Raw genomic sequence first — 25,542 nt, 5'->3', positions numbered from 1 at the left:
ACCCAGTCTTGACATACACCTACTTGTTTCTGTCTAAAACGTGCAATAAAAATACCGAATGTCAAAGCTGACATCCAGCTCACTGTAATTACTGCCGTGCTCAAAGTTTTTACAGCAGCTGAGCAGGTTTCTTCTTCCAAAATGTGCGAAATACGGACACGCATCGCTTTACCACGAGTCTCTCTCACGGGTTGTGGTTTATTTTGATTTGTCTTTTGCGTTTCAGTCTTCTTCTGGTCATTTCGTGTCTCACAAATGCATGTCCGCACCTGTACCATCAGCGTTCCTGCCTGCGTCGTGCACGTCACGCCAGCCACCGCTTAAAGACACTGTAGTTATGGCTGCTATTTTCAAAATCAGCAAACTGGACAAGTGTGTGTCAGCAAAACAAAACTGCTGTCTGAAAGTCAGTCTGAAAACTGTCGATCAAAGTTCATTAATGGATCTTCTTTTTCACTTTGTCTTAAAAATGGGGGGACACCGGATATAATAGTAGCCATGTAAAATGCTATTGATCATTCAGATATTGAACACATCAGCTATAAAATTTAATAAACTGAAGAGTCCATTCTTACATGCTTTACCCCATTTTATGCCCACAAAATAACATTTTAAATACTATTGTTTGAATTTACATTTTCAGAGGTAGCGTGTGTACACACGTTTATATATTTCCTGATTTCTTAAAACATTTACACACAGAAAATACCTTGTGCAGTTGCTCAACCGAGCACGCACCACCAGTGAGTAAAAAAAAAGTTGTGAAAAGGAGGAAAAAGGGACTTCAGGTGTTAGGTAAAAGGCCTTTGAAGATTGCCCTCATAACAACAGAGTCTTCAGTGAATACACTAGGAATGCGTGCAAAAAAATTAAAGTCGAGGGTAGGAAATTCAATAAATCAAGAAACAACAAACCTTCCCTCAAAAATACAAAAAAACAAAACAAAAAATATATATATATATATATAAGTGAACTAGGAATATTTTTTTTTTAAATATTTAAGTGGAGAAGGCATAACAATAGGTTAAATGCTGCACTATTGTCTGTAACTTCCATAGGCCTGAATATCAATTTAATCATTGAGTTTATGCCTCCAACCATCGGCCTCTTCATATAGAAGACTGACAATGATGCTATGCCAGTTCTCTCTGCTTCCCCTCTCCTCTCTTTCTTTCACCCATGTTTCCAGATCTTGATCATTTTATGTGCCAGAATAAACTCCCTTAAAGTGTTCCAATTGTGGTGAAATTTAGCTGATCTTACGCCCAGTTCCAGTCTCCCTTAGGGCCTGAGCACTCAGGGGGCAATTTTCAGAAACTGTGCGTATACATGTAAAGTCTACGGATATTTTTATCCCAGTCTCACTCCTTGTGTCCGTCAATTCACCCTCCATTGCCTCAGGTACAAACTCAGGCCTGGATTTATTGCAATTTGTGCTAATGAGAGAGAGAGAGAGAGAGAGGAGCACTGGATAGCCCGCGCCATTTTTAAAGATGGCGCCGGCCATCCAGGTCTCCCTCCATGTGACAGGTACCGGCCAATGGCATGGATACCCTGTCACATGGTAAGGGCAAAGGGCCATCAGCACCATTTTGATTAGTGGCAGCCGACAACCCGGGAGCAGGAGATCACTCCCGGGACCCCCACTGGACCACCAGGTACCTGTAAAAAGTTTTGGGGAGGTCGGGAGGGTGGGGGAAGCTAAGGGATTAGTTTTAAAGGGTCGGGGTGGATTTAGGGATTATTTTTGGGTGCCGTTTTTCCCGCCCTGCCCCAAAACGATAAGAGAACCATCACGAATAATTTAGTGGGGTTTTCCTATTGGTTTTGGGGAGCCCCCGATTTCTGACGACTTTGAAAATATTGTACGATATTTCCAATCGTCAGAAATACGATTCACATCCCTACTAGACACCGATGCCTCCCCCATTGTAGAAACCATAGCTAAGTATATAAACTTGGATTCCCCAGCTATGATCTTAGGGGATTTCAACCTCCACGTTGATTCAACCCCATTCTCTATCAACTGCGATGCATTTTTCACCTCTCTCACGGCCATGGGCTTCAAATTATCAACAAGCCCACCCATAAAGCTGGCCATACCCTAGACCTTATTTTCATAAACTCTGGCTTCACACACTCTACCCCTCCCGAATGCGTCCCAGTCCCCTGGTCAGACCATTCACTGATTTCCACCACCCTCACGATGAAAGAAAGTCCTACTTTTCATCCCCCCCAATCTACATTTCACTACAGGAGATCGTGCACCCCTGATGTCCTCAGCGAACACCTAGCCAAAGAACTTCTTAATCTAGATGTCTCAAACCCCAGCTTGGCTCTACTCTCATGGCACAGCATCACAGAATCGGTAGCTAACAAATTATGCCCTATGTCAGCCAAAAAAATCAGTCTGGCATCAAACAGAAAACAACCGTGGTTCTCCAATGAACTCCGAAAATTTAAACAAAACCTTAGACAGAAAGAGAACAAATGGTGCAAGGCCCCCTGCCCCAACATGCTAGCTGCCTACAAATCAGCCCTCTACTTCTACAGGAACTCCACCCTACGAACAAAAAGAGATTTTTACGCTCACAGAATTCACACCTCGTATTCGATGCCAAGGCCCTATTCTCCTATGTATCTGATCTCACAAAAACCACTACCCCATCCATCCCGGACGAACAAGCACAATCTAAGGCCAACAAACTTGCAACCTTCTTCCAGAGCAAAATCTCCAACCTTTTAACACTCCTGCCCCCCAGCTCTACTTCAACTCCTTTCTCCATCTCCTCTTCCTCAAATACAGGAGCCTCACTTGAATCATTTGAACCTACATCCGCCCTGGAGATTAAATCCCTAATAAAGAGAATGAAACCCTCTACCCATCCTTACGACCAAATCCTGACTAAACTATTCCTATCGGTGCCGGAAACCATCTCCAAGCATCTGGCTGATATCATAAATTGCTTGCTATCACAAGGAATCTTCCCTGATGTTCTAAAACTCACCACTCTCAAACCCCTTCTTAAGAAACCGAACCTAGACCCCAGGGAACCCAATAATTTCCGTCCCATATCCAGTCTGCCTTTTGTCGCCAAGATTATGGAAAAACTAGTCAATACCCAACTATCAGATTATCTCAAAGACCATAAAATACTCCACCCAACTCAATACGGATTCCGCAAATCGCTAAGTACCGAAACCCTCCTCATTTCCCTCACAGACCACTTCAACATGGGCTTGGACACAGGACACTCCTTCCTACTAGTATTTCTTGACATCTCGGCGGCTTTTGACACAGTGAACCACTCCATTCTCCTAAATCAACTATCCGACATTGGGATAACAGGAACGGCCTTCAGATGGTTTGATTCTTTTCTCAGTAATAGAGGCTATAAAGTCAAAATCAACAACAAAGAGTCCCCCACATCAATTCTTCACTAGGAGTACCTCAGGGCTCTTCCCTGTCCCCCACTCTCTTCAATATCTACCTCCTTCCCCTCTGCCAGCTGCTAACAAACCTAAAACTAAAACACTATCTTTACGCCGATGACGTACAAATCCTGATCCCTATAACTGAATCCCTTATGAAAACACTTAAGTTCTGGGACATCTGCTAAGATGGAACTCCTCCTTATATCTCTTGACTACAGTGATATCCTTCAGCTGACCCACCCCAACACCCTGGTCACCCAAGCAAGAGATCTTGGAGTTATAATTGACAACCATCTGAATTTAAAGAACATAAGAACATAAGAAAATGCCATACTGGGTCAGACCAAGGGTCCATCAAGCCCAGCCCAATCCAGGCCATAAGAACCTGGCAAGTACCCAAAAACTAAGTGTATTCCATGTTACCATTGGTAATGGCAGTGGCTATTCTCGAAGTGAACTTAATAGCAGGTAATGGACTTCTCCTCCAAGAACTTATCCAATCCTTTTTTAAACACAGCTATACTAACTACACTAACCACATCCTCTGGCAACAAATTCCAGAGTTTAATTGTGCGTTGAGTAAAAAAGAACTTTCTCCGATTAGTTTTAAATGTGCCCCATGCTAACTTTATGGAATGCCCCCTAGTCTTTCTATTATCCAAAAGAGTAAATAACCGATTCACATCTATCATATCCCCCCTCAGCCGTCTCTTCTCCAAGCTGAAAAGTCCTAACCTCTTTAGTCTTTCCTCATAGGGGAGCTGTTCCATTCCCCTTATCATTTTGGTAGCCCTTCTTCATCGCAATTATATCTTTTTTGAGATGCGGCGACCAGAATTGTACACAGTATTCAAGGTGCAGTCTCACCATGGAGCGATACAGAGGCATTATGACATTTTCCGTTTTATTCACCATTCCCTTTCTAATAATTCCCAACATTCTGTTTGCTTTTTTGACTGCCGCAGCACACTGAACTGACGATTTCAATGTGTTATCCACTATGACGCCTAGATCTCTTTCTTGGGTTGTAGCACCTAATATGGAACCTAACATTGTGTAATTGTGTCGGATAATATGGAACCTAACATTGTGTAATTGTGTCGGATAGTCTATTATCAAAACCCAACCTCTAGCCTATATTAGGCACCGCTCATGTTAATTATGTTATTACCCCCATATATCTTAATTATGTTATTACCCCCATATATCTTAATCCAAGTTAATTCGACCTGTTCATTGTAAGACATTTACTTGTCATTGTTGTTATTGTTTAAAATGTAAACCGAATTGATCAATAATTTTGTTATTGGAAAGTCGGTATAGAAAAATGCTAAATAAATAAATAAATAATTATAGCATGGGTTATTTTTCCCTATATGCATCACCTTGCACTTATCCACATTAAATTTCATCTGCCATTTGGATGCCCAATTTTCCAGTCTCAAAGCTTTAAAATCCTAGACAAGTCCCTCACCATCATTCACAAAACCATTCACAACCAGATCCCCATCGATCTTCAATGCCCACTCAGACTCCACACCTCTTCAAGACCTATCAGAGAAGCTTACAAAGGATCTCTGCAAGCCCCTCCAACCAAATCCACCTTTCATTCAGCCACCAGAGAACGGGCCTTCTCGACAGCGGGGCCAGCCATCTAGAATGCTATTCCCCCTGATCTCAGACAAGAACTCTGCCTGTTGATGTTCATGAAAAACTCAAGACCTGGCTGTTTCAACAAGCCTTCCCTTAACTCAGGCCCCTCAGCTATAGTCCCCATGCCTCTTCTCTTCATTCCCATCCTCTAGCCTTTATGGATCCACAGTGTTTATCCCATGCCCTTTTGAAATCCTTCACAGTTTTAGTCTTCACCACTTCCTCCAGAAGGGCATTCCAGACATCCACCACCCTCTCCGTGAAGAAATACTTCCTGACATTGGTTCTGAGTCTTCCTCCCTGGAGTTTCAAATTGTGACCCCTAGTTCTACTGATTTTTTTCCAATGGAAAAAGTTTGTTGTTGACCATGAATCATTAAAATCTTTCAAGTATCTGAAATTCTGTATCATATCAACCCTGCTCCTCCTCTCCTCCAGGGTATACATATTTAGGTTCTTCAGTCTCTTAGCAGGATAAGTCTACCTGGATATGTTTAGACCTGCTCTATGGTGCATCCAAACTTACACGGATACTTTTGCGGCTAACTCCGAATATCAGTAGTCGCTCTGCCTCTGATCTGCCCAGTACATGACATCTTGTTGTGCATGTAACTTTTAGCTGAATAAGGGACTTATGCAGCTAAACAGCAGCCACAGAGTGTAGGCATATATTCAGCGGCCTTTACTTAGCCACATAAGTCCCGCTAAATAATACTGAATGCGCTTTGAATGTGGGGCCCTTTCTATTTAAGAAATGCAGTTATTCTATTTCCTCCTGTTTTCCTCCATCTTTTCCCATAATTCCCTCCTCCTCACCTTTTCCTCCCCACCTTCCAGAGAACATTAACTAATCCAGCCCAAAACCTCCTACCTATCAGGGCTTTTATAAGCACTGGTGCAAACCTACTTAAACTCTCTCAATTTTAAAGAAATATTTTCAAAATCCTCTGGAAAATTGTTAATATCTTTAAGCTTGCCAAACACTCCCCATAGCTGGCAGTAACATACAAAAGAACCAGCCATTCTTTATACATATTTGCAAGTACAATTTTCCAATTTCTGAGGATTATTTTTTATGCTAGAAATAATATTATTCTATTTGATGTATTTTTACCAGGATTCTCTAGTAAATCTATTAACAACAGCTTCTAACAGGACCCGACCAGCGTTGAGTTTCTGTTGATGTCTAAAACGTGTTGCCAGAAGTCATGTATTGAAAGATAATGCCTAATCATATGAAACAGACGTTCCTCCCTGTGACCCATCTTCCCAGTACAAAGCTAGGAATTATTTTCTATCTGTCCTACTAAGCTGATCTGGATCCCAGTAAACTCTGTGCAAGAATTTCCACAGTATCACTCTAGTATCCCTTTAAGAAATGGGAAACTTGTGTAAGGCCCCATTGGGAACCCTACCAAGGGTTGTACTATGCAGTATAAGCCAGTGAAATGTACATCTGTCCACAGAACCCAAACTGGAGGTTGCTGCAATGGTGCAATCCAACTTTAATATTAGTGAGGTTTTGGGAGTTGCAGGAAGCAGTTTTGAGTTGGGGTTTGAGAGAGTAAGAGATGTTTATCTTCCTCTCCCCTACATTAGATCTGCAGGCCAAGCACCTTGATGTTCTTCCAGAGAATAGCTGCTAGCCCATGGCTAAAGATTGGGAACTAGGTCTCCTAGGGAAAGAGAAAATAGGTTGCTGGATATCTGGAGAAAAGCCTCCAATCCTCTGGGTTCTTATCCCTTGTGGGAAGGAGCCTGATAGCATTTTTTGTTTTGGAAGGAAGGAGTTTTGTTTTCTTGTAACTGGAGTTTAACCTGGGTGTTGAAAGCATTGAAGTCTACTCCTGTGTCTCACAGCTTGAGGAACTCAGAAGAGTGGATGCTCCCTCAGTGCCGCTTGGGAGTAGAGGAAGATAGAGCTAGCCATTTGGTGCTCACCCAGAGAAGAGAGCAGAGGTAGTGCCAACATGGTACATTGAGGAGAGGAGAAGAGTAATGGATTCCAGTGCAATGGGGAATCCTTCTCAGATAGGAAGAGCCTTACCACCTACTCAACCCTAAAATCCCAAAGGGAACATAGGAGACCTCAGGGAGAGATGTGGAGAAATACGGAATCGCCAATGGATTGTTCCATATATGTGTTACGGGTGACACAAGGAAGATATGCACAATCTGCCAAATTGTTTGTACTAAAGAAATAAAGTACTTTATACTGGAACACCAGCAGTGTAAAAACCCATTATTTATTGGCAATCAACACCTTGGATCCTAAAGGTAAATCCATCCTTCATCGGAGAATTAGCACTGGGAGCGTCAGAGACTCAGCTCCAGTATTGAGCGTGAGCCCCTCATCCTTAAAAGATGAGCCTAGGAAGGGGTTACATTTGAAAGGGTGCTCCCATCCCTTCTACACTTGTCTATTTTCAAACCCTACAGTCTGAAAAAAAAAATGCAAAACTAAAAAATACGGTAACTGGATAAAATGTCCATTTCCATGCTTCACAATACAATAGAGTATAAAGTTAAATGAGAGAGCAATATAATATTAAAGGAAATAAGCAAGTCAAAACAAAATTTAAGAAAATGTAAAAAGAGATAAATGTATTTATAGAGCTTCTAGTACACAACTGAAGTATTTTGACATGTGCAAATTAATTGTATAGAGCCAAAATAAGAACCTTTTTGTAGCCCTGTTAATAATAATGTGGGAAGATAAGTCTGTCAACTGGCAGTACATGTGCTGAGAAAAGCATGCATTCCTGCAAATAATAACCATGAAATGGATTTGGTGGATGGAGGCCACTGAATTAGAGATGGGTGAAACAGCCGTGACCTGGCTCAGATACCAGCTTGGATTAGCTCATGGTTTTGTCCAGTTTTCCAAGTCATTTCTAGCTTGGTTTGCTTTGAAATCTACATTTTCTGGGATGATTTGGATTGGCCTATCTTGTATTATCTCCGATTTTTCATAAAAGCTAGCTTGGAAGGGTTTGGGGAGAGATGGCAGGAAACAGGAGCTGCCTCATTTCAAATGCAAATTCTGATTAGCCCTGTCTGCTAGCTGAGGTACGAGCAGGAATAATTTTCTTTGGTCCAAGCACTTTTTCGACCTAATCATCATCTCCTGGCAGCTTCTGTACTGTACTTAGACAGCAAGTGAGTGCTTGACTCGTGAGTCACCCTTGTCCAGATTCATGAACTGGGCCACAAATAGAAATCTGAGCCCAAGTCAGAGTTGGCTCGTATTTTGGAAAACTGGACAAATTGTGAACTTCTGATTACTGCTCATATTAAATCAAAACTAGTTCAACATCAAATCTTTTTGGAATAATTACAGTCTGTCATCTCTAGTGTTCCATTGCTAATTGCTTATTTTTGGATTAGCCATTTCTTTCCGATCTCTGCTAAATTTTAGAAAATATACACTCCACAGGTAAACTTTTAAAGGAATTACACATATAAATGTAACGTACAGGGTGGCCCATGGAAAGGTAGCCCTCCTCCAATACCAGTGCCACGCAGGCAGGCTACCTTTCCATGGGCTGCCCTGTACTATCGTAGCAACTTTCAAAAGCCATTTACACGTGTTAAGTGCATTGAACTATTGACAATTCAATAGCATTTAGAGAGTAATTTTCAAAGGAAAATGTAAATGTAATGTACCATCATAGCAATTTTCAGAAGTCCATGTACCTATGTTAATGTGAATAAAACCTCTGGACAATTCAATAGTAATTATTGTAAGAATTTTCAAAGGCTATGCTGCTAATATCCCTGTAGAAATTGCTACTTTCTTGGCTAAGTCTTATCCATCTAATTTTAGACCTGCTATTGAGCAGGTCTACCTTAGCCAGATAAGTTATCCGTCTAAGGATGTAGTGCCACCCTGATCTGCCCATTGCCGCTAGCTAGTTAAATGAGTCCTACTTATCTGGTTATCTGGCATCTGAATATCGAGCTCAGAATGGGAGAAAAAGCTTAGTAAATCAGGCTCTAGGTGTTGTACCTGAAGCAATGGAGGGAACACAAAGAGTGTCACATGGTTATTTAAGAAATTAATTTATTGTTTGTTGTACTACACATTAAGCTTCCCCCCCCCCCCCCCATGAAAAGTAAAATAAAAATAAAGAGATTAATATTGAAAGATTTGTCCAGGTAAATTTGGGAGTTAGCTGGACAAATCTTTGGGGTTAAAATCCCCTCCACCTCCTCAATCAGGGGGTTAATTTTATGCAGGCAAATCTTTGCCTACCCAAAGTTTATCTGCATATAAAGAGACAGGTCTGAAGGCATTCCTGGAGACCACCAAAAACGGATCCATTTAGTGCTGATATTCAGCACCGGCTACATAACGTTAGGTGGACAAGTCTGGTCACAGTAAAGATCTGGGATAAAGTTATCTGGATCACCTTTTCCAGGTATATTCTTTCCTGCTAAAGCAGCTGGCAAAAGAGTCTCTTGGCCCGCCCCAGCAAGAGAGACCCCAGCATACATTTCTGTGGCACCCGAGTCTGCAGGCCGGCCACACATAGCCCACAACCAGTGTGCCCAGGGAATGTGTCTTCTCAATGGCAGGGGACGTCGTGAGCCCGTGCCATTCAAGGTTAGTACCAGCTGATGGAAAAGCTGTGTGTCTTTGGGTTTCCAGAATTTCCATGTGGGAGGCAACAATATGACTAAAAGCACCTTAAAGATCTTGCAGCTGTTCTGCCCACCTGCCAAGCCTTAGATATACCACTTTAGGGTTCTTACTGCCACTCTGCCTACCTGCCTGCCATGCCAAGATAAACCACCTTAGAAGTCTTACTACTGTTCTACCTACTTACCATGGTCCTGATATACCATCTCAGGAACTTGCTGCTGCTGTGCCTGCCTGCCATGCCCCTGCTATACCACGTTAGGAGTCTCTCTACTGCCGCGTTGTCTACCTGTTATCCCTCAGATGTACCACCTTAGTGTTCTTGATGCTACCACTCTGCCTACCTGCTATGACCCAGATAAGAACATAAGAACATAAGAAATTGCCAGGCTGGGACAGACCAAGGGTCCATCAAGCCCAGCATCCTGTTTCCAACAGAGGCCAAACCAGGCCACAAGAACCTGGCAATTACCCAAACACTAAGAAGAACCCATGCTACTGATGCAATTAATAGCAGTGGCTATTCCCTAAGTATAATTGATTAATAGCCATTAATGGACTTCTCCTCCAAGAACTTATCCAAACCTTTTTTGAACCCAGCTACACTAACTGCACTAACCACCTCCTCTGGCAACAAATTCCAGAGCTTTATTGTGCGTTGAGTGAAAAAGAATTTTCTCCGATTAGTCTTAAATGTGCTACATGCTAACTTCATGGAATGCCCCCTAGTCCTTCTATGATTCGAAAGTGTAAATAACCGAGTCACATCTACTCGTTTAAGACCTCTCATGATCTTAAAGACCTCTATCATATCCCCTCCCACCTTAGGGGGTCTTACTACCATTCTGTCACTCTACTTATTTGCCATGCCCTCTTAGGGGCTTTGCTGCTTCTACTCTGCCTGTCATGCCACACTTTAGAGGTCTTACTGTACTCTGCCTACCTGCCATCACTCAGATGTACCACCTTAGTGATCTTGCTACTACTCTGCCTACCTGCCTTGCTCCTGATATACCACCTTGGGGGTCATGTTGTTAATATGCCTACCAGTCATGCCTAGTTTTGATGCATCAGTGTTGTGTGCCATTTAGATTTCAGCCCTTGTTCTCTCACTTTGTTTGTTTTTTAGTTATACTGGGGTATTTTTTCCCTAGAAAAAATATGAATGAAGAAAAATATATCCTCCTATCCCATCTCTTTTAAAGTTTTTCATCTTGTTGCCAAGTCCTATCTAGGTGTTTTTGTTGTTTGTGATTCATCATGCTTGGGGATTTAGATGTTTGTAATGGATTGCAAGTCATGCCTTGAGAGTTTAGACACCTGTATAATATTTGAGATGGAACAGACTCCATGCCTTGGGTTTTAGACACCTGTTCTCTGCACTGTTGATCTTGGGAGCTTTGATACCTTTGTGCCATCTGCAATTCTCCGCACTGTATGCCTTGGGGGCTTTTATGCTAGCTGAAATTCCCTGCACTGTATGTCTAGGGGCTTTTATGCTTTTATGGTCGCTGCAATTCCCTATGTCTAGGGGCTTTGATGCTGGTGAGAGGAACCATGCAATGAGATTGAAAGAGGGTAGATTCAGAAGTAATCTTAGGAAATGGTGGTGGTTGCATGGAACAGCCTCCCAGTGGAGCTGGGGTAGAGACAAAAACAGTATCAGAAATCAAGAAAGCATGTGATAAATACAAGGGATCTCTAAGGAATTGATGGAAATTATAATGTTAAATTAATTAGACAGGTGGGCAGACTAGATGCGCCATATGGTCTTTTTCTTGCATCATGTTTCTATGCCTATGTACTGTCTGCAATTGCTCACACTTTACATGTTGGAGGGCTTTGACACCTTTGTGCTGTTTGAGATTCTCCGCACCTTGTGCCTTGAGTACTTTGATGATTTTTAGCTGTCTGCAATTTCCACACTGTGCACTTTGGGAGCTTTGATGCTTTTGTGCTGTCTGCAATTCTCCACAATGTACACTATTTATTTATTTACTTATTTGTGATATTTGTTACCCACATCCTATGAAGTTCAGGGCAGGGTATAATATAACATACATAAAACAATGTTATATTAAATAAATAAGAAAGGGAGGTCATGTGATGCAATGTAAGGGAAAGACGTGATTTCCCTTCGCAGCACCGGCCCTCTGTGATCCAGCCCCATCCACGGCATAATTCCTCGAGGCTTACAGTGGGAGTTCTTGGGAGCTTCATCTGGGGCAGACATATTTCCCGGTAAGCGTGATGGCGTCAAGATTAAATAAAAAAGAAAAGGAGAAAGAAAAGCCATGCACACTGGAAGCACAGCCCAATATGGTACCGGATCCCCAGGCACTGCCGTCCACGGTAGCGATTGCAGAAGTCAAGGCAGCAATTGCTGAAATGTTAGGCCCCGAACTTAAAACAATTTCTGCAAAGCTCACTGAATTTACCACAGCAGTTGTGGGGTATGAGGTTTGGTTTTCAGACCTTGAGCAGTGCATCTCCGACCTCCATGATGGCTGCCTGGTCTCCCAAGATGAAATCGCTGAAATGTTAGGCCCCAAACTTAAAACAATTTCCGCAAAGCTCACTGAATTTACCACGGCGGTTGCAGGGTATGAGGCTCGGTTTTCAGACCTTGAGCAGCGCATCACCGACCTCCATGATGGCTGCCTGGTCTCCCAAGATGAAATCGCTGTGCTCAAAGCGACATTAGAAAAACATTCCGAGCGTTTAGAAGACCTAGAAAATAGGTCATGAAGATCTAGCCTTTGATTTTTGGGGCTCCCAGAGACCTTGGTGGAAAAAGACCTGCCATTCTTTTTGGAAGAATGGTTGCAGGGGCAGCTGAACCTTTCGTGCGCACATGGCCCTCTACGTATCGAGCGAGCGCACCATCTCAGCCCAAAACGCGACTCTGAACTTTGGCCCCACATCGTTATCGCAAAAATTTTCAATTTCGCTCATACGAGCGAAATCTTGCGGGCAACAAGGGCAGGAAAGCCTTTAACCTATAACAACAAGAAAATCTTGGTATTTCAAGATTTTTTGGTGACACTGGCTGCCAAACGCTGCATCATGGCTCCTCTTTGCACTAAGCTAATTGAATCAGGACTCCAAGCAACTGTAGTTTACCCTGCCAGGCTTAGAGTGGTGACTCGGGAGGGTGTTCGCTGGTTCACGGAGGCAGAGGCTGTGAAGGAGTTTATGCACACCTCCTCTTCTATTGCACCGCGAAGTCCCCAGGGGTAAGCAAGGATCCGGACTAATGGAGTATGCGGACTGGCTCCCTGAGGAAGATTTGGCTATATGCTATTCGAGTGGTGAAACACTGCTCAATCCTGCTTTAACTGCTATTCACTGTCATGGGACAGGAGGTCCTGTTCAGTACAAGCCTAGAGTTATTGTCAGGGCCAAGAAGACAATTGCCCTGATACTACGCCAGTTAAATGTTGTGTTACCTTTGTTATATATTAGTTTGCAACAAGGTGAACAGTGCTTGCTCTATGTCTTCAGGCACTCCTGCTGTTGTTTTCACTTACTAACATATTGGTTTTGGATGGGGCTGGAAAGGGGGGGAGGGGAGGGTGGGCAACTATGTGCATGGTGGTGATCTTCATGGTAATGGGAAGAATGGAATGGGGGAGTATGGGGGGAGAGGGGGATGAGGTTGGGATTTCGGAGGCGGGGCAGAGGGGGGGTACTATTTCTATGTTTGATATTCTCCATGCTCGGTAAGACATATGATTCACTGTTCAAAACCTATGTAACTCAGTCACGTGGGGGCCTCTGCTGGGAAGGCTCCTGTGATACCGATGCGTATTACCTGCCCATGTTACATGCTATTCTTGGAAATTGCTCCTGCTAGGGGTACTAGAATTGTATCCTGGAATGTCTGTGGAATATATTCCCCTATTAAACAGTCCAAAATTCTAAGTCACCTCAAGAAGAAACAAGTAGATATTGCCTTTCTTCAGGAGACGCATTTTACTGATAAAGAATATGGCAAGCTTTGTAGAAGCTGGGTAGAAGATGTCTACTTTGCTTCCGCATCTTCTAAATCTGCTGGTGTGGCCATCTTATTCGCTAAACAACTATCTTTTAAAATCCAAAAAGAGATTAAAGATCCCCAAGGGTGCTATCTTCTTTTAGTTACTCAGATATATGATGTTCAGTTGGTACTGTGCAATGTGTATGCACCTAATACTTGATGATTTAATTATTAAGGGGGATATTTTAATGCTATCAGAAATTTGCAATTAGATAAATCTAAAGTCACCCCTAGAGATATGGGAGCCAGTAAAGGCTTGCTACGACTCGAACAGTCCCTACACCTTGTAGATGCATGGCGTACACTTCACGCTGCCGAACAAGATTTTACACATTTATCTCATGCCCATGATACGTGGTCTCGATTAGACTATTTATTTGTCAGTGGCCCCTTGTTTTAAAAGATTGGTGATGCGTGAGTAGGTGACATCCTGTTATCAGATCACACCCCAATATGGTTGGACATACAACTTTCCTCTACTCAATCCCCACATCGCTTCTGGCGATACCCATATTTTTTGGCAGATGATCCTAAATTTCAAGATTACTTACGATCCAGATGGAAAGACTATGCAAGTGTTAATGAGGAACATGCGTCCGATCCAGTACTTTTTTGGTATACTGTAAAGGCTGTCCTAAGGGGCGACATCATCTCCTATGTGGCTTATAGATGAAAAACACTCAATAAGCATCTTCTTGCCTTAAGCAGTCAACTGAGCGACGCTTGGGGTAAATTGGCTTATTCGAACCTCCCTGCCGACAGAGACAATTACCGGACGATTCAAGGGGCTGTTAATTCTTTGCTAAAAAGAGTCTTCTATATTATCAGTTTTGCCTACATCAATTTGGTAATAAATCTGGGAAACTTTTGAATAATTTGATTAAAGCAGCTCGACACTCCCATCATATCACTGCCATCCGATCTGCTGGGGGCAATTTAATTACTGACACTAAGGGGATTCTTTCTCAATTCCATCATTTTTTTCCCCACACTCTGTACAGCTGAGGGCTGGAACCAAGAAGCCTGTGAGCAGTTCTGTGCTAAGTTTACTTTACAGAGTCTTACTGTGGCACAAAAGATGTGGCTCAACAGGCCCCTGGGAGGTGAGGAAGTACAGTTAGCTATCTGGCAAGCAAAACGCTTTAAGGCCCCTGGCCCAGACGGCTTCACTGTGGAGTTTTATAAATGCCTACAGGACCTGGTAGATCCTTTGCTAGCTCGTACCTTTTCATATTTAATAGTCATAGGTGAATATCCTCTTCATGTCAATAGGGCCAATGTCACCCTCATCGCCAAGCCTCACTTGCTGGCTTCATAAAGGCCAATTTCTCTGCTCAATGCTGATCAAAAACTTCTGGCAAAAATTTTGGTGGATCAACTGGCTGAGGTGATCCCAGCCTTGATTGGCTCCAATCAATAGACTAAACATAAAGCATGAAAACTGCAAATTGCCAAAAATGGCCATCCATTGGTTAGAAATAAGGGACACTGTAAACCTTTGTGCTGTTTGTGATTCCCTACACTGTGCCTTATGGGTCAGTGCTAATCAGCATGTATTAGCTCTACAAATCAATCACCAGAGTTATACAAGAAATGGGATGTAACCATAACTGATTTAGTAAGCCATTCTTAGTTTCACTATAATAGCCATGTGTCCAGTTTGAGAGAAGTATATGCTAATTTATTGGTAGAATCAACCACATTCCTCCTTCTGAGGCAGACATCCCCCACTTCAGCTGTCTCTGAGCTTTTGTCCAAATCCCATTCCCTTATGGTACTTGCCAGCTCTTGGTCTTGCCCTGGTCATCCATTGCTTTGCACACCTATTGCACCAATCCTCAGACCCTTCATACCACTCCAGGTACTGCTTCATCTTTACAGTTTAACAGAAGCAAATGCTTTTGGTAGGATCAATCACATTCCTCCTACTGAGACAGGCATCTCCAACTCTGGCTGTCTTCAAGCTTCTGTCCAAATCCCCCTTCCCTTATGGCACTTGATGACTTTTGGTCTTGCCCTGGCCATCTGTTGGTTTGCACGCGTGCTGCACCACTCCTTGGGCTTTTGATATCATTTTTCCCCCACCTCAGCCCTCAAGGTACAATTTGGGAGTTTTGTGACTACTCTTCATGCTACGTTGCTCTACTCCTACCATTTCAGTTTTTATTGAATTCCAGAACCACTGCTGCTGCTGCCACTTCAAGCCCGTCTTAGCACCTTAGGGTGCTTCTGCCACTACTCTGGCTATCTACAAGGTTCCTTCCACATCTCCTTCCTCTACAGTTCTTGCCAAATCTTGTTCTTGCTCTGGTCATCAGTTGTTTTACATGCCTGCTGCACCACTCCTTGAACTTTTGATACATTTCTTCCTCTACCACAGCTCTTGAAGTGCACCTTGGGGGTTTTATGGCTACTCTTCTTGCTTTCTTGCTCTGCTGCTGCCATTTCAGATTTTAATAATCACCAGCATCATTGCTGCCGTCGCCACTCCAAGCCAGTCTTGGTAACCTAAGGTGCTTCCTATGCTGCTCCGGTTGTCTACAAGGTTCTTTCCAAATCCCCTTCCTCTATGATACTTGCTGATTCTTGCTCTTGGCCTGGCCATTTGATACTTTACACAGGCTTTACCCACCCAGTTATCTTTAACGGTTTCATAATCTTTTGGACATTTTCTTCAAACTCTGTTCCTTTATGGTTATTGTGATTATTGGTCTTATCCAGTTTTTAGCCTTTGATGGATTATACCACAACAAAAGGAAAGGACTGCAGAAGTGTAGCACTCAGAACCACCAGGACCGTGTTCCTCCATGATTACTGCTTCTAAGGTAATTGAAACAGGATTTGCAAAAACTGGTTCAGAAGAAGAATCATATCCTGGATTCCCTGAATCACAGGATATTAACAAGCTAGTGATTAAAGAGCATTTGGTGCCTCTAGTTCGTAGTGTTTTAGCCTCCAGTGAAGATCAACTCTAAGCCCAAACAACCAGCTCCTTCAGAAATGACATAAGGCCCCCTCCAGCGATTTCCTCTGGCTCTCCCTGCCTAGAGCTTTCAACCAATTTGGTTGTTGCCCTTTGTCCCTCATTTTGGATCCTTGGGGTATTCTTGCTACTCTGGGTGCAGCCCTCATAATGCATTGGGACCTTCATGACACTCTTTCAGTTGCTTTCACCCTCTAACATTGCCTTGGGGAGTTGTCTGCTTCTTTTGGTGCTTTGCTGCCTCTTCATGGTGCCTTGAGCTATTCATGACATAATTGGTGCCATTTTTCCCCTCTCGTACAGCCATTAGGGGTTCATGCCACTGTTATTGGTGCCTTTTCCCCCACTTTTGCAGCCATGGGATAATCTGGCCAGTATTGCTGCTGTTTTGCTCCTCTGACATTGCATTGGAGAACTCCTGCTACTACTGGTACCAGTTTTCCCCAGTGCAGGTCCTTGAGCTCTTTCTGCCGCTTTTGGTACCACGATGACAAAATCTTGATATGTTGCCATGCTGTCATCCTTCTGATGATGTCTACCCACCAGTTTCATTAGAAATAAGAAAATCCCAATTTGGGATCCCAAAATAGGCTGCATTGCTTCCCCATTGACTATAATGGTAAACAAATGAATGAATACAATTTGAAACAAATGTGGTGCCCTACAAAATAAGGGGTCCATTTTAAAAGCAATGCACAGCCATCCACGTGCGTGCGGTTCTTGGGGAAAAGTCAACCTCAGTCCTACATCCCAGCGGGGATGCAGGATCCAAAATCCTCCTCATACTGTTCAGGTCTAAAAAATACTTCTAAAGTTAAAACTGGATCCATCTTCTGCCCTCACTGTCTCTCACAGCAGGATCCATCACCTGTACTTGCCCACCTAGGCTTTAAAGTGGGCTCACAGGTCTTTAGTCTTCTGGTGAGAGCCCTTTCACCCCAAAAGGGTATCAGATGTAAAAATCTCTCTCCTCTGTAAATTAGCAGGCCCTTCTGGCAGGGAGGGTACGATGAGGTGTCATGTCTAACTGAAACTCCCTCTGGGTGAAGCTGGGAGGCCTCACTAGAGTGTAAAACCTAGACATCTTTCCCCTTCCAATGATTGTGCTAAATAGTGTTGAGGCATCCAACCACCGCCCTCCCACAGAAGGGATGGATGGCTCTTTAACAATGTGTTCTCTACAGGGACAGTGACGTCTAGTGGCCAACCCACTGGGGGGATTGCCACACAAATATTATCGGTGAGGTTTTAAAGTCAGCCGGCTGCATGTAACCAGATACATTTAAGCTATTCAGTGGGACTAAATATACCCACTAAATATACGAGACATATAAATATAAATAAATATAAATCCCACTAAATATACGAGACATATAAATATAAATCCCACTAAATATAGGAGACACGTTTTCTGACCTACTTCAGCCAGATAACTTATCTATGAAACAGCCTACTGAATATTGGCCTCCCTATAGTTTTGTACTTTTTGGACTGTTTGCTGATTTTCTATCTTTATCCAAGACTGAGATTCTGTTTTTTGGAATTTTTAATATATTCCTTTTTACTGGTTTGTTTTTTGGTGTGTGAGTCTCTCCTTGAGTTCCCTAGCATTTTTGCTGTTCCCCAAAGAAAAGAACACAAGAAATCCTGTCCCGGTGCTGCAGGCACAAGAGGGAAGGATGGATTGAGGAGAGAGAAAAATAAGATGAGAAGCAGATGGTGAGAGGTAAAAATGAATAAGAGGTGTGGAGTGCTGATAGATGCAGAGAGAAGAGAGATGGCAAAAGAGTTTTAAGACTGTATAACCAGTGGTATAGAAAGAAAGAATAAACGAACCCCAATGAGTGTATTAAATTACTGCCAAAGAGAGCTCTTGCTTCGCTTGTTCATGCATCAGAAATATCAGGGAGAATGTCATTAAGGCATTGTTACCCCTCACAAATACTGAGGTTTTGATTACACTTTGATTTGTCCTTGTAATTTGTGGGATGTGGGATGTACAAAGAGGTTTATTAGACAACATTTGAAGGAACATCATAGTTGTGTGGTGACATCTAAAACATCAGCTCCGGTGGTACAACATTGTGTAGACAATAATCACACTTTTGATCAATTGTGATGGGTGGTCATTGATTTCATACCAGCACCAAGACAGGGCAAGGCCTGGAGTAATACAGTGTTTGTATGTGATAAGAGAGACAGGAAGCCTGTGAGGTTGTGTATGTGTGTATGGGAGTGAGAGAATAAGGGGCCTTCTGTGTTTCTATGTTAGGGAGACAGAGAGGAACCGATGTGAGTGAGACGGAGCCTGTGAGTTTGTAGGTGTATGGGAGAGTGAAAGAGAGAGAGAGAGAGAAGGGGCCGGTGTATATGGAAGTGAGAGAGCAAGGGAGTCTGTGTGTTTGTATGTATGAGAGAGAGGGAGCCAGTGTGTGTGGGAGTGAAGGAGAAAGGGATCCGCTATGTGTGTGTGTGTGTGTGTGTGTGTGTGTGTGAGTGAGAGAGAGAGAGAAAGGAAAGGAGCCTGTATATTTGTATATGAGTGAGAGAGAGAGGGAGCCAAGGTGTGTGAGGGGAAGAGAGAGAGAGAAGGAGGGAACCTTTGAAGTTGTAGATGTATGTGGGACTAAGAGAGAGGGAGCCTGTGAGGTTTTGTGTGCACTTGTGGGAGTGAATGAACAAGAGAGTTGTGAGTGAGAGAGAGAGAGGGAGTCAGTGTGTATGTGTGTGTGTGTGGAAGGGGGAGTGAGAGAGAAAGAGCCTGTGAAGTTATGTTATGTGTGAGTAAGGGGGTGTGTGGGTGTGAGAAAGAGAGGGTTCCTGTGAAGTTTGTGATGAGTGAGAGGGAATGTTTGCGAGTGACAGAAAAAGCCAGTGACAGAGTGTGTGGAGAGAGAGTGAGTTTGTGGGGTGAATGTGAGTGTGAGAGTGAGCACGAAAGAGCATGTGTGTGTGTGTGTGTGTGTGTGTGTGTGTGTGCGCGCGAGAGGAAAATGTTTGTGTACAACAACATTGTTGCACTGCATGCAGAATCTGGCTTGTTTCAGTTTCCAGTTCAGTTTTTGTCTGTACATTTCTATTTATACTTAGACACTTCTGGGCTGATTCAGTAAAGTCCGTGCGAGAGCGGGCGACCGGCCACTCGCCTGTGCGCGCAATACAGTATTCAAATGAGGCCCGGCGGTAGAAACGGGCAAAAGGAGGCGCCAGGGACACTAGCGCGTCCCTAGCGCCTCCTTTTGGCCTGGAGCGGCGGCTGTCAGCGGGTTTGACAGCTGACGCTCAATTTTGCCGGCGTCGGTTCTTGAGCCCACTGACAGCCTCAGGTTCAGAAACCGGACGCCGGCAAAATTGAGCGTCCGGTTTTCGACCCGGTTTTCAGCCGCGGGGGCGAAAGTGGAACTTAAGTACAGAGGTCCGATGACATCATCAAACAGGGACGCCCCCGAGGGTCCCGCCGAAGAGGCTTCAAAGGTGGGTCCGGTGACTCGTGCGCCTAGGAAGTGCCGGCGTCCATGCCGCCACGTGGAGTCCCGAGGAACGCGGCCCGCGCAGCGAGCAGGCCCGGGGAGAGCAGGAGAGCGGTGCAAGATGTGAGTACTCGCGGCCGTAGCCTTCTGCGACCGACAGGCGTAACACTACAACATGGCAATTTATATGAAATCCGGGCCTCTTTTCTGAAGGCCTTTTTGGTTGGCGCAGGCACACAGTGTACCTATAAGTGTAAAAGCTGTGAGTCAGGGCTACACAACTTGGTCCTTGGGGCATAACCAGTCAGGTTTTCAAAATAACCCCAATTGCATATGCACGAGAGAGATCTGTCTGCCTCTGTTGTATGCAAATTTATCTCATGCATATTCATTATGAATATCCTGACAACCTGCCTGGCTAGCTGTAGCCCGAGAACGGGGTTGAGAAGCCCTGTTGTAAGTGACATTTTAACCGCAGAAAACCGTACTTTGAATGTCCTTTTCCAGGTAAAGTCTGTTATTATAACTGCATGATTTAATTTTAATTATGTGTGGCCGGGGCTGGGGAGAGACAGGTAAGAGCCAGGGGCCGTGGGGACACAAGGCTGTAAGGTTTGCCTGGGGGGCCCAATACCCCTTGCAGGAGCCTTGAGCACTTGGCAATCACCCCGTATGGATTTTAGGAGCCGAGCAGATGTGTTAGCAGCAGTAGTACCGAGGCTCTGGGCAGGAAAGGAGAGACGGGGCACCAGCAGCCGTTGGGAGAGGAGTCAGCAGCAGCAGCGGAGGGGAAGGGTGGACAAACCCTCCCCTCCCCCCTTGCACCAACGCTGGGGGGAGGGGAAGGGTGGACAAACCCTCCCCTCCCCCCTTGCACCATCGCTGGGGGAGGGGAGGGGCTTTTAATACCCCTTGCACCAGCCCTGAGGGTTTGTCGTTAGAAGATTGGTGCTGCAGGCTCTGAGGACAAGTATTATCTGCTTCCACATTGCTGGCGAAACACCCTTGAAGAGGCAGACAGAGAAGGAGGCACTGATTCACTAAAGCCTGATAACCTATGTTACCATTAACACAGATCTCCGCTGGTCCCATTGTTTCCGACGGGGCCAATTCATCAAATAATGCTGAAAAAGCATCAGGGCTATTCTGTAGACAAATCAGGGCAGGCTGAGGCTGCCCAAAAAAAAAAAAATAGGATGAGGATGAATCAAGACCATTGTCCCGGCAAAGACCAATTTTATGCATATTGTAATAAAGTTAGCTTTACTATTTGATGGAGGTAGGCATAGCCTACCCAGAGGCCCCTTAGAATACAAGAGGCCATGAAAGGTCGAAAGAGTAGATTTCAGCCAATGCAAAGGGTTCTGAGATCTTAAATTAAAAAAAAAAAACAAACAATTTGCAGCGGAACATAACACTCGCCCCGAGTTTAACCAAAGGAAAGTCACACGCATTCCATCAGCACTGGGGATTAGAGTCAACTCTGTGTCCATCTCATCACCTATCCGAGACACATTAGATGAAGCTGTGGATGCAGTTTTTAGCTCACATCAAAGGAAGTGCTGATATATTTGGAAAGGTAAATCCCTAAGCCTTCTTTGATCCTCCTTCCATTTACAAGCGTACACTGGTATCCTTTAGGTCACAGAGCTGCAATGGTCTTCTCCTTAGCTTACTGCCTGTCTATTAGCTTCTATTGTCCTTTTCAGTGCTTCCTAGGACTAGCGATTGGGCAGAATAATCAAATAAAACAGGCTTGGGTTACACACCCTCTTCTTCTAGGTCTTATTCATATTACTGACAGTGAACGGGGAGACTGAGGGCTGCTGACCTTTATGACCTTGAACTGCCTAGGGACTGTTCTAGTCCCTGCTGATCTGAAGATAACTCATCCCCAACCTGAACATAAGCAGCACCCCCTAAGAGACGATGCCTTCGTAGCGTCATAAATTCAAGTTTTGGGAAGCAGGGTCCCCCTCAGAATATGCGGGGGCAGCTGCAGGTGGGCCCCCATCTTCCCTAGGACCCCCCCACTCCCAGCACCGCTGGGGTTGCTTGGGCAAGATTTACAGCACTGATGCTACGCCCTGCATGGTCCAGGCAGAACTTGCCATCTCTTAAACGTAAAATACCAGATGCATCGTCCTTCAGGTATATTTTTAGCATCAATAAATCTTTTATAAAGCTGTCCAAAAATCTAGATTCGGGGGTGAGGCATCATTGGGATGCTGCATTAAAAAGCAAATACCTCCAAAGCTTGACTACTTCTCTCTAAAATATCAATTCCATTTCGTAGCATGAAAGCTTTTCATCTCAAGGACTTTTTAAAATTACTTTTCAATACCAGAATGCACACCACTGCGGCCTACTATACGCAATGCTACTATATGTTATTTACTCTTAGTAGATTCTAGGTTGCTTTTTCCCGGATTTCCAGTATTCCACAAACAGTTGTAATTCAGTACCTATGACTGCGCAAAAGGAGTTTTCCTTTCTGTACCTATAACAAAGGCTTTTGAAAATTGGGGCAGAGTGACTTTGGAAACCGTGCGTGGTGCTGACTTGGTGTACACCTCAGAACACTGACCACATCTTTACAATTCACTGATCAACAAACATGTAAAAAGCACCATTTCGGGGAGAATATGTGCATGCTTTATTGGTTTTACAAAAGCCTTTCATTCTATTTGCCATTCCAGCCTCAATCTTAAACTAAAACAAATTGAAACTGAGGGGCAAAAAAAAACTCTGATAAATAAATATGTTGCATCTTTAATAAAAAGATTTGAACTTAAATCCATGTACTCGTCGATCAATTAAAAGTAAAACGTTTTTGCAAACATGCAGACAGACAGCTGCAGGCAGGAGCTAGGAGTGAGACAGGGATGTGGCCTGAGCCCCATCCTCTTCAATATCAACATCAATGATCTCCCCACAGTACTGGGGAGATCCTCAGCCACAGGCCTGAAACGAAATGGCTCGATATCAAATGTGCGCTATATGCACAGGGCCGGATTTTAAGAGAAACGTGAGGACATAGATTTGTGCGTGCAACCTGGCCCATGGTGCATATAGCGTATAGCAGATTTTATCCGCGCATGTTATAAAATTATAACATGCGCGGATAAAATCCGGGATCGCCGCGCACAAGGGGGTGCACCCTTGTGCACCTTGCGCACGCCAAGCCCTAGGGGAGCCCCGATGACTTTCCCCATTCCCTCCGAGGCCGCTCTGAAATCGGAGTGACCTCGGAGGGAACTTTCCTTCCGCTCCCCCCACCTTCCCCTCCCTTCCCCTATCTAACCCACCCCCCAGCCCTACCTAAATCCACCCCTATCTTTACTTTCTTAGTTATGCCTGGCAGGCAGGCGTAACTTGCGCGCACTGGCTGGCTGCTGTGCCAGAGGCCTCAGTCCCACCCCCGGACCGCCCCCAGACCGGCACCCTGCCCACACCCCGCCCCCTTCCCGCCCCTTTTTCAAAGCCCCAGGACATACGCGCGTCCCGGGGCTTGTGCGCGTCGCCGGACCTATGCAAAATAGGCTCGGCGCGCGCACAGGGCTTTTAAGATCTGTCCCACAGGATCCGGTCATTCTCTTCCCCACCCCAAAAGGGGTATAAGAAAACCTGCTATAATCCTACACCATGGGCCCGACAAGTAAACCCAGAAAAAAGTTATAATTTTCCAGAAAAGACCAAATCATCTCCAACACAACACTGCATTCCTCCTAAGTGAACAAGGTGAGAATCCCCGAAAGTAAACATAACTTGGCTTGAGACTTAAGTGTGTCCGAGACTTTTAAATTGGCTACAAAAACACCACAAGGGAAAGCACTAAGAGCAACCCACCAAGTAAAACTACTATTTATTTATTTATTTACAAGCCGTTAAGCCCGTTAAAACGGGCTACATTAACATTTTTTTTTTGATCATTTCCTTCCCCCTCATGCTCCCTCCCACCTCCCCCACTCTCTCTCCTCAGTCACTCCTCTCTCTCCCCCCCTCCCTCCTCCCCTCAGTCACTCCCCCCTCCTCCCTCCCTCAGTCACTCCCCCCTCCTCCCTCAGTCACTCCCATCTCCCCCTCCCCCAGTCACTCCCCTCAGTCACTCCCCCCTCCCCCCAGTTACTCCTCTCTCGACCCTCCCTCCTCCCCTGAGTCACTCCTCTCTCCCCCCTCCCCTCAGTCACTCCTCCCTCCCTCCTCCCCTGAGTCACTCCTCCCTCCCCCCTCCCTCTTCCCCTCAGTCACTCCTCCCTCCCCTCAGTCACTCCTCCCTCCCCCCAGTCAGTCACTCCTCCCTCCCTCCTCCCCCTGAGTCACTCCTCTCTCCCCCCTCCCCTGAGTCACTCTTCTCTCCCCCCCTCCCTCCCTCCCTCCTCCCCTCAGTCACTCCTCTCTCCCCCCTCCCTCCTCCCCTCAGTCACTCCTCTCTCCCCCCTCCCCCCCTCAGTCGATCTCCGCCGAAGACCCGGAGCGGCGGCCCGAAGACCCGGAGCGGCAGGAGCGGCGGCCCGAAGACCCGGAGCGGCGGGAGCGGCAGCAGCGGCCCGAAGCGGCAGGAGCGGCGGCCCGAAGACCCGGAGCGGCGGGAGCGGCGGCCCGAAGACCCGGAGCGGCAACGGCATGCGCGCGAGGGAGGGACAGACGGACGGAAGGAAGTCTGTCCCTCCCTCGCGCGCATGCCGCCGCCGCTCCGGGTCTTCGGGCCACCGCTCCAGCCCGGGTCTTCGGGCCGGTGCCGCCACCGCCGCTCTTCGGGCCGCCGCTGCCGCTCCCGCCGCTCCGGGTCTTCGGGCCGGTGCCGCCGCCGCCGCTCCCCCCGCTCCGGGTCTTCGGGCCGCCGCTCCTGCCGCTCCTACAGCGCCATTTTTATTTTTAAGAGGCACACTGTGACCGACGTGCTCGCATGCGCGGTACAGCTGCTCTCTACTGCGCATTTGCGGCACGTCGGTCAACCTTCGTTTATTAGGTTGATTTAAAACTTGTATATACCGACATTCCTATACATATCACATCGGTTTACAATTAACAAGGGGAATGATACCTTCAAATGAGAAAGGGAGAAATAAAGTTACATTAAACAGGGATATCAAAGGAGCAAGGGGAGAGGGAGAAAATAAAGGGTCAGGGTGACCTAGTGTAGGTGTTAAGGAGAGAAAACACAAAACTAAATTACAAAAACTTATAGGCCTATCGGGAGGGGGGGGGGGAGTGGGACTAGGTGAGCTATGAGTTCATGGGGGGGAGGCGGATTTATGTCTAGGCTTGTTTGAACAGCCAAGTTTTTAATTTTTTTTTTTTTTAATTTGCCGCACAG

This window comes from Rhinatrema bivittatum, chromosome 3, assembly GCF_901001135.1.
Source record: "Rhinatrema bivittatum chromosome 3, aRhiBiv1.1, whole genome shotgun sequence".
In the NCBI taxonomy this organism is placed as follows: domain Eukaryota; kingdom Metazoa; phylum Chordata; class Amphibia; order Gymnophiona; family Rhinatrematidae; genus Rhinatrema; species Rhinatrema bivittatum.
The sequence above is the reverse complement of the archived record's forward strand: the minus strand, read 5'-3'. Positions refer to the sequence as shown.